This window comes from Haliotis rubra, unplaced genomic scaffold (assembly GCF_003918875.1).
Source record: "Haliotis rubra isolate DU_JTF1 unplaced genomic scaffold, ASM391887v1 Scf394, whole genome shotgun sequence".
NCBI classification, from domain to species: Eukaryota; Metazoa; Mollusca; class Gastropoda; order Lepetellida; family Haliotidae; genus Haliotis; species Haliotis rubra.
The window spans coordinates 645,487-655,132 of NW_025767073.1; the positions used below are offsets into that span (position 1 = coordinate 645,487).

The 9,646-nt window shown below is 39.6% G+C and overlaps 1 protein-coding gene across 1 annotated transcript in view; it reads left to right on the top strand.

The window, feature by feature from the left end:
• The window catches only part of LOC124286868, a 69,440-nt gene that overhangs the window by 36,136 nt on the left and 23,658 nt on the right, over positions 1-9,646 (top strand). The gene's annotated exons all lie outside the window — the stretch shown is intronic.

Sequence of the window (9,646 nt, forward strand, 5' to 3'; positions counted from 1 at the left end):
CATGTTGATATGGAAATAAGTTAAGTATATTGAACTGATTAGAAAATGAATGAAGAGGCTTCAGTGATTGGTTTGACATTGTCACTATGAATATTTCAGTACCTCTGATTTTGAAAAATTTGAAATCTGTGCTAGGTCAGCAATACAAGAGATGGAGATTGTAACGTCAAATATCCAGGGTACGTACATCGTAATAGAATGGAGATATAATAAAAGCTAGTTAATTGACGATGCAGATAAACGTGATTGTTACAAGTCATGCGTTAACAAAATGACAACCTTATGACATATGTACAAGAGCACATCTCAAGCAGCAGGTTAGGGAACGCCGTGATGGTTCATGGGTAATGAAGTGTAGCGACCAGCCAACCCAGCAGCTATTGCTACAGGCTAATGACACTTTTAACACTTGTCTAGACAAATACCTTGCAGGATTTCTGCATTGCCGCCATTTATACCAATAAAACTACACTTAAACAGCACTTTCACATGACTTAGCTTGTAAGCTGGGAAAGTACATAGTGATCGATTTAGATAATTTGCTGACATGTTTAGAGCTGGGTAATGTAAATAACAGATTTGGTACAAGTGTAGATTGATTGCGAAAATTTATGACCTTCTCTTACACCTGGATCTTGTAAATGACAGAAAAGAAACAGTATATGATTATAGCAACAAAACCTTGCTTGGTTTGACAGTGCGATCACCTTCAGAGTTAACATGTTCTTGTACTGATTATATTTGTTGAATTTCTATGTTAACAGCCTGTCACTGTACAGATGGATTCTTGCTAAATGTGATGTTAAACAACAAATTGAAACAACAAAAACAACTCGGAGGGTCAGGGATATATCTAGCCATGCTCAGAAGCCAATATTCAGCCCTACCTGAGTAGAAAATATCAGTAAAAATTCCCAGATTTAAATTAAAAAATTCCCAATTCATGTTAATATGGAGAAAAGTTAAATATATTGAACTGATAAGAAAATGAATGAGGTTTCAGTGATGTCAAAACTCTCCTCCTTATGTGTATCACTTCTTAATGCCATTCATAGACCAGTGATTAGTTTGACATTGTCATAATTAATATTTCAGTACCTCTGATTTTGAAATTTTGAACTTTACAAAAATCCAAGTTTTGAACAAATATTGATATTTTCCCCGCAAATTTGCCTGCCAGGTGACAGAGTTCAGAGTCTGAAATAATCTGTGACTTCAGTTTGATCTTTAGATCTTCCTGGAGTTTGTCCCTGGTCAGTGTCCAGCACCAGGTTTGGTCAGCCCACTGGGTTAGCCTCATACACAAAAGCTTTCCACACAATTCAACGACCAGCTGCTGTTCTATTGGTTAAACCATTAATCTCTTAACTCCGCTCAATACTTGTGCCCTGGCCATTGAAGTTTAAACAGAATTGATTTTATGTGGCTTGTGTTGAGCAAGAAGTTTAGTTTTTGGGGAAATCTAATGTTGGAAAAACTAAAGCTTTGAAAGATCTTACAAAAAGTGTGAACATTTGGAAGGAAACAAAAAAGTACATTGTTTTTTATCGATAAAGTTGATGTGTAGGTTGTGCAATTAACCCTAGATTAAGCAAGGGAGGCTGAACAGTTTTTAAGGAGGTGGAAATTCAACAAATTGATTCCTTTTATGGAACTTGTTCCACAAGAAATAGCAGTAAGAACACTCTGGCATGAGGCCCTTTGCTGGCACTTCTTCTTTCTTTCTGGTGGTGGTGGGCTAGACTGGTGGTTAAAGCATTGGCTCGTCATCCAGAAGACCCGGGTTCAATTCCCCACATGGGTACATTGTGTGAAGCCCATTTCTGGTGTCCCCTGCTGTGATATTGCTGGAATATTGCTAAAAGCGGAGCAAGACAAAACTCGCTCGCTCACTCCTTTCATGATTATCTGAGGTTTATCCATGGTAGGCAGATGATTGGTTCACTGGCGTGGATGGTGGGTATCCTTGTGGTTAAAACATCGTCAGTGTTCCCCCTGTAGTGGTATTGCTTGATTATATAAAGTGGCATAAAACTGTACTCTCTCATTAACTTTGGGGCATGGGGTAGTCTAATGGTTAAAGCGCCCGCTCCACATGTTGAAGACCCAGGTTTGATTCCCCACATGGGTACAATGTGTGAAGCATATTCCTGGCGTCCCCCGCCGTGATATTGCTGGAATATTGCTAAAAGCGACGTAAAACCATACTCACTCACTCTCATTAACTTACTTCTTGAATATAAGGGGCCTCTCCTTAAATTTGACCTATCCTGTTATATAAGGGACCGTTGAACCAGTCCATGGATAAAAAGGACCTGTTCTGCAGTGGAAGGAACCTGTTAGGGCATAAAGGCTTTGTCCCGAGGGTACGACAGATTTGTGACAGGTTTGCGACTGGGTCTACAAAGACGCTACATGTGTTTGAGACCAGAAAACATCACCTCAGCAGAGATGGGCAGGAATATAGTTGTCAATGGGACGATGACCCTGGTGGATTATAACCTGTATATCTGAATGGGATTACCCTGGGGGCACAGGCCAGGGAGTTGTTTATGACTAAGTTATATGAATATATGTGTAAACAGTGTGGGTCCTGTGTTGTACTGTTGTTGAGTTAGGAGATAACCATCATTCATTTGGAACCGACATCGTCAGCCGCTGGTTTCAAATGAAATATTCCCGTGCTTCAAATACTCAATAACACCCGGAAATTGGCCAACACATGATGTTTATTGACCTTGTAAACACAAAAGTAAACCAAAAGGTCCACACACGTTTTTGTGTCTGCACTCATTGACACCGAGTACGGGTACAGCAGAGAAATGTCATCATCCGTCCGTTTCGGCTGTCTCCCATGGTAGCATTTGGAACTGCTCATTTGTGACGTCATTCGGACTTTACGTTACAATATGATTTTAATGACGTCATTGCAGCTGACGACATAACACTACAGTGGTGTGAGCGATGTTTGTATGTATTAATACGCAGCGAATTTCCGGGAATCAAATACCATTTGATCACATTTTTCAACCAATCAGATTAAAGAACACAGTGACTTTTGGTTTACAATGCGGCTTGACTGGTGATCTCTTGGGGTCAACTAGGTGATATTGAGATTGGTGTGGTAGTGGTGACGTGGGTCAGTCCGGTTCCAGAGGCTAGTAGTGTAAGAGGCCAACAGATCAAGTGACTAGTTAGTTAGGGATTTATGCAGGATTTTAAAGTAATTCCCCTTGGCAGATAAATTAAGGGAAAATGTGTATTTTGTTCAAGATTGGAATTTTTATAGTTCTTTTTGTTCAGAAGTCAGATGTATTTTAACACTGTATTTTGAGATTGTATTTAATGCAGTAATATCAAACTAGACAATAAAACCCCTCACTGTTTATTGGGCAAGTTATCAGTGAAATAGAACTTCTCACAACCCAAGCCATAAAATTAGTCATTAGTTACATAAATCATAAATCTTATCAAGGAAATTATGAATTCCTATTTTCAGAAATTGAAAATTCCCTGAAATGTGTAGTGTATGGCTGTCAAGGAAAGTGAGAATTTTCAACATCTTGGCTAAGATAGATAGTATTGAAATATGTCTGAGGTGAGATGAGGTGAAATTGGGTTTAACATCGAGCTGGAGAATATTTCGCTCATATGACGACGTGCAGTCTTGTGTATGTGTATGTGTAGGTGCGGCTGCTTGTACTAGCCCAGACTGAAGCTGGTTTTATAGTGCTAGCCCACTGAGATGCCATGCCGCAGTGAAGCATGAATACCCCACTCAGACACATTATACTGACTCCGAGCGCCAGGCAGGGACCAACAAGTACCATATTTTAACGTCTTTTGGTATGATGCGGTGGGGGATTGACCCGCGACCTTCCGCTCCCTGGGCGGACGCTCTAACAACTATACGACGGAGGCGGTCGAAATATGTCTCAAACTTTCTGAACAACTTAAGAAAATTTTGGTTGTTTTTTTGTTCAAATTAAACTTATGAAAACTTTGAAAGTGGCAGAAAAATGTTTGATAAATGTCTTGTGTTATTGGCTGCTCATACAAGATAGGTGGTTGTAACAGGTGCCCTTTGTCCTGTGTACTTAGTGGAGGGCCACAACCATGACCGATATGGCTGGTGTTGGATAAATACATCACTGTCCTCTCACAGACATGTTTAGGAAAACTTATCAGCTGTGTATAAACATTCAAACAAACAGACACAGTTTCACTTTCAGGTTATTCCTAACCGGTTGTGAATAAATTGCGATTACATTGTTTGTATACAATGTGAAACTGTGGTTTGTTGAGACACACAAAGCCGGTAGCAAGTGCATCTCTGTGAAGTGAGTGAATATGATTTTGCGCAGCTTTTAGCAATATTCTAGCAGTATCACATTGGAGGACACCAGAAATGGGATTCACACATTTAACCCACATTTTAGTCTGTGAGATGTGAGTATGGTTTTACTCCACCCTTACAGTGTTCACGAATAGCGTCTGACCCTCTGACAAATACGGCAGATTTGCCGAAGGTCCGATAGAAGTCTACAACCTGCCGACCCCAGTGTCTGACTGTATATTTCACAATGACTTTGACTGAAGTTGTTATATGGGACATGTGACACCTGTTTGCTGTTTATAAATCTTATGTTTGTGTATGATTTTGGTGCCAATTATAAGAAATGCTAAATCTGAAATGTGTGTTTAATTTTATTCTATGGGTCCTGTGAATTTTCAATGGGTCAGACAGACATCTGAAACTTACAGGACCCAATGTCCTGTTCCTTTCAAACATGATTCGTGAACACTGCCCTTACTAGTATTCCAGCAGTATCACATTGGAGGACACCAGAAATGGGGTCTACACATTTTACCCATATGGGGGACCGCTGTGAAGTCTTGTGAGAGGCGTTATACAAGAAGGAAGCTGGATCAGGTTCAGCTTGCCATGTCTGGGATGTCAGATGTCATGTTGGAGGAGTCCATATCAGGAACTAGGTGTCCTATTCTCTCTCACCAACATCTGTGTGGCCCTCTTCCTTGTGTATATATGCTCATAGACAGAAATAAGGGACATGTGAGTTACACCCACAGTCATGCTGTTGATATACAAGACTTGCAGTCATGCCGTTGATATACAAGACTTGCAGTCATGTTGTTGATATACAAGACTTGCAGTCATGCTGTTGATATACAAGACTTGCAGTCATGCCGTTGATATACAAGACTTGCAGTCATGCTGTTGATATACAAGACTTGCAGTCATGCCGTTGATATACAAGACTTGCAGTCATGCCGTTGATATACAAGACTTGCAGTCATGCCGTTGATATACAAGACTTGCAGTCATGCTGTTGATATACAAGACTTGCAGTCATGCCGTTGTCACTGTGCAGTCATGTTGATATACAAGACTTGCAGTCATGCTGTTGATATACAAGACTTGCAGTCATGCCGTTGATATACAAGACTTGCAGTCATGCCGTTGATATACAAGACTTGCAGTCATAATGTTGATATACAAGACTTGCAGTCATGCTGTTGATATACAAGTTAAGCTGATTATAGACTTGCAGTCCTAATGTTGATATACAAGACTTGCGGTCATGCATGATATTATTGATATACAAGACTTACCAACAATACCTAGAGTTGTTGATATACAAGACTTGCAGTCATGCTGTTGATATACAAGTTAAGCTGATGATAAACCATACCAACAATTATGCCGGTGATATACTATTCCCAGTTAACCTGGTGATATACTATACAGACAGCCTGGTGATATACCATACCTAGAGTCAGGCTTATGATATTACACACCCACAGTCAAGCAGGTGATATACTATACAGACAGCCTTGGTGATATACCATACCTAGAGTCAGGCTTATGATATTACACACCCACAGTCAGGCAGGTGATATACTATAGCTACAGTTTGTTAGTACCAATGATCGCCTGGAGCAGTTCTCAAGGTGTAGGGTACGTGTGTTATTCAATGGCTGTAAGACTCTCCATCATATCAGCAAGATATATATCTGTATCACATGCCTGAGGTGAAAGCGATTGTAGTGTAGATTAGATAACATTGTCACGACTGTGGTGGAAATACAGGACTTGAGATAACAAACACATTCCGTCCCATGTTATGTAAGAGAATTGTGGGTGTTTTTATCAGATGTCTTCATTGATAGAAGGGGTGAAAAGACAGTACACCTGAAGCCATGGTACCAGTCAGCTTTTTGCTCTTCTCCATCCTGTCATGCAATTTTCTTTGGATACCTTTATCAGATATTCAAATATGAATTATTGAAAGTTCCAATTTGATGATCACTGTTGATTTGAGTGAGTGAGTGAATGAGTATGGTTTTACGCTGCCTTTAGCAATATTCCAGCAACATCAAGGCAGGGACACCAGAAATGGGGAATCGAACCTGGGTCTTCGGCGTGATGAGCAAACATTTAAGCACAAGGCTACCCCACCGCCCCCTGGGTATTTGAGATCAGATAAGTCAATGGCAAGAGGATAAAGGTTACTGGCTGTTGCCCTTGTCACTTGCCTGTTCTAAAGATTAATGTGACTGAATCTAACCATATTCATAAGAATTATCTGCTATAGCAGAATGCACTGCACAATTCAAACCACACCACATTTATGTGCCTACAATTGTTCATCAAAGTGTTTTTACACCAGGTGCTTGCAAAATTTGTGTAAATTTCCTGTGTTCAAATTTATGGCTAGGTTGTATGAGTAAACAGATTCACTTACAATCTACTTACTGTAATTTAAAATGTAAAACTGAAAATTTGTGTACATTTTGTATTTCACACTATTTCCAAATCTATGACAGATGAAGGGATTCAAGATAGCTACTGTTTCACAGTTTGAAACTAATTATCTGCAGCCTGACTTTTCTCTGGAAAATCCATGGAATCAAGACTTTTTTTCAAAGCAAATGATTAAATTTAATATCTAAAAAAATATAATGGAAAGGTAGCTTTGAAAAGTGACTAATTAGCGTGCCTCTGGCGTTTGTCATCAACCATTACTCACAGCAGGAAGATATATTTCAATAGCATTTATTTCTAATCAATTACACGTGTGTGTAGAATTCTATAGGTAATACATATTGATCCTGATTTGTAATACCGACACTGGTAAACGCTTGTTCAGTTCTCACCAGATGGCTGACAGGTATCGATATAACTGCTACAATTGACGTAAAATGATATTGTCGAGTGTGTGTCATGAGGGGAGGCATGCCACGCCCTCTTCACATCAGCTGGGTGTGTGCTGAAGCACCAACTGCTGCAATGGGAGTCGAGCTGTTGAGATGAAAGCTGTGGGACTTGTGAGATGAAAGCTGTTGTCAGTGTTGTGGTAGAAGCATGCTGTGGTTGTATGCTTTGATCAGTCATGGAAAGCTGATGTCATGCTTTGTAATGTCAAGATGGGAGTTTTAAATTCTGGGTTGTAAAAACAAGGGGTGGGCGCGTGTGTTGTGGTATTGTGCTGTGTTCAGTGAGGGAAGCTGTTGGCATGTTAAGTGTAGATGGGGATTTTTAAGTGCAGGGTTGTACAAGGGTGGGTGTGGTTTCTATAATAGATGCTGTTCATTTCTACCAGTACAACATTTTGTAGATCACTCAAGCTGGCAAATTTAGTAATATTTATGACCATGTTCACAAAAGTTATCTTGAAATCCAAACCTAGACTAACACTTAGTCCCTGAATATATATATAATGTTGATAGTAACAATAAACCCATTTAAATTGAAAAGGAGCCCCAGTGAGTTGGGAGATTCTGAACCTGGGGAAATCTAGACTTGCTTCATTTATGGCTTTAGCATTGCAGGGAAGGCTGGGCAGTAGAGAAGACAGTGTGTTTCAGGGACTGTGAGACAGACTAATTAAACCATGTGCCCTTGGCTAGGAAAACTGGTTAAAAATATGTATTCGTTTATAATAATTTTGTATAAAATTGAAATAAGTAAATAAATTCATTTTCTTAGTTTCAGGCATTAAAGACTTTCCTTCTTGTGGTTCTCTCAGCCTTACTCACATTCATACAGCCATATCACTAGTTACAACTCTATCAACATGTATTAACTATAATAATAAGGCCACTTATATAGCACTGAACTCCATGCCACACGAGCATGCTTTAAGTGCCTACAACATAATGGACATTATTAGCCTGGTTAACCCAGGCTGCCTTTGAGATGCTAGAAGGTTAACAGTCATATGACTAATCCCACCTGGTACCCATTTTTCTGCTGGGTGAACAGAGGCAAATTTGACCAAACTCACTTGCCTAAGATGAGGCCACATGAGTTACATGTGATATTTTAAACTCCAAATTACTCATATCTGTTGCATTCTTGAGTCAGATATTAACCTCTAAGAAGATCTAGAAATATCCTGATTCAAATATGTTGGTCATCTGGTTCTTGTCAAAATTACTGATTGGATAATAAAAGGTCATGTGATATAAGCCATGTTATAAGTCATACAACATGTTAATCACCAAAGATAATTAAGTGACAGGAAGCAGTTTCCAAGACACCTTCCATTTGTACGGCAACTGCGAGGTTAGTGACTGTTGGTCAGTACTTGTAGGTTAACTGCTCAGTTCTCCATGAACTCAGGACTGAGTGACATGATGTCAACATCGGTTGTGCTTCATGAGAAAATTTGCATCCAGTCGGCAAAGTGACACTAGCTCACTTTATTTGAAATCTGAGGCGTGACTTTTGAGCACTTTGTGTATATCTGATAATGGAACCCTTCCTGAGGTGTAACAGAGCTGATCGGTGGCCTGGAGTCCTCCGTCACTTTCCCTTGTCCTGATACATGCTTGATTTATTTCCCTTTATAACTGGAAACAGACATGTCGCTGTGGACTAGGTTGCCACAGCACAATGGCTGCCTCGGTGTTGTTCAGAGTCTTTGTTTAATTTACTGCATCAGACCGTTTAAGCCTTCAGATAAGGGATTTGTTGTTATAAAGGGAGATAACTCTCTAACACTTGACCCGACTTGTCAGTTTAGATGAGTTATTTTTAAGGCTAATTTTGTTTCTAGTTGCGTGGATATTCAAAAGAAATAAAAATATTTTAAAGAAATATTTACAGAGGTGATTAGAGTTGTTCTAATTTTCTAAATCAATGAAGTGTGTCCCATGTTGTTCTGTTTTACGCAGTCACCAAAGTTTAAGTCATATTATGACAGTCTTTAATATAATCTGTGATAGTTGAATAGGAAGTTGATAACAATCTGAGCCACAATGACATCCCAGTCTTCTTTGGCCAGGTCTTATCAACTGGCAGTGAATGGGTACCAGGAAGGAGATGGCTATGTGACCATCCAGTGCTCTTGAAACAGGTTTCTTAACAAGCATTAAGTATTGGAGACTGCTTTTCTTCCCAAATTGAAAGATTATAATTTTGTAGAAACTCAGCTAAGTCGAAATTGTCGTATCATTTCATGAATCATGTCTCTGAGAATTAGTTCTTCAACAATCTGAGCCACAATGGCAGCCACACATTGTAGCACCCCAATCTTCTTTGGTCAGGTCTTCCAGCTGGCAGTGAATGGGTACCAGATGGGATTTGGTTATGTGACTGCTGTACAGTGCTTTTGAAATC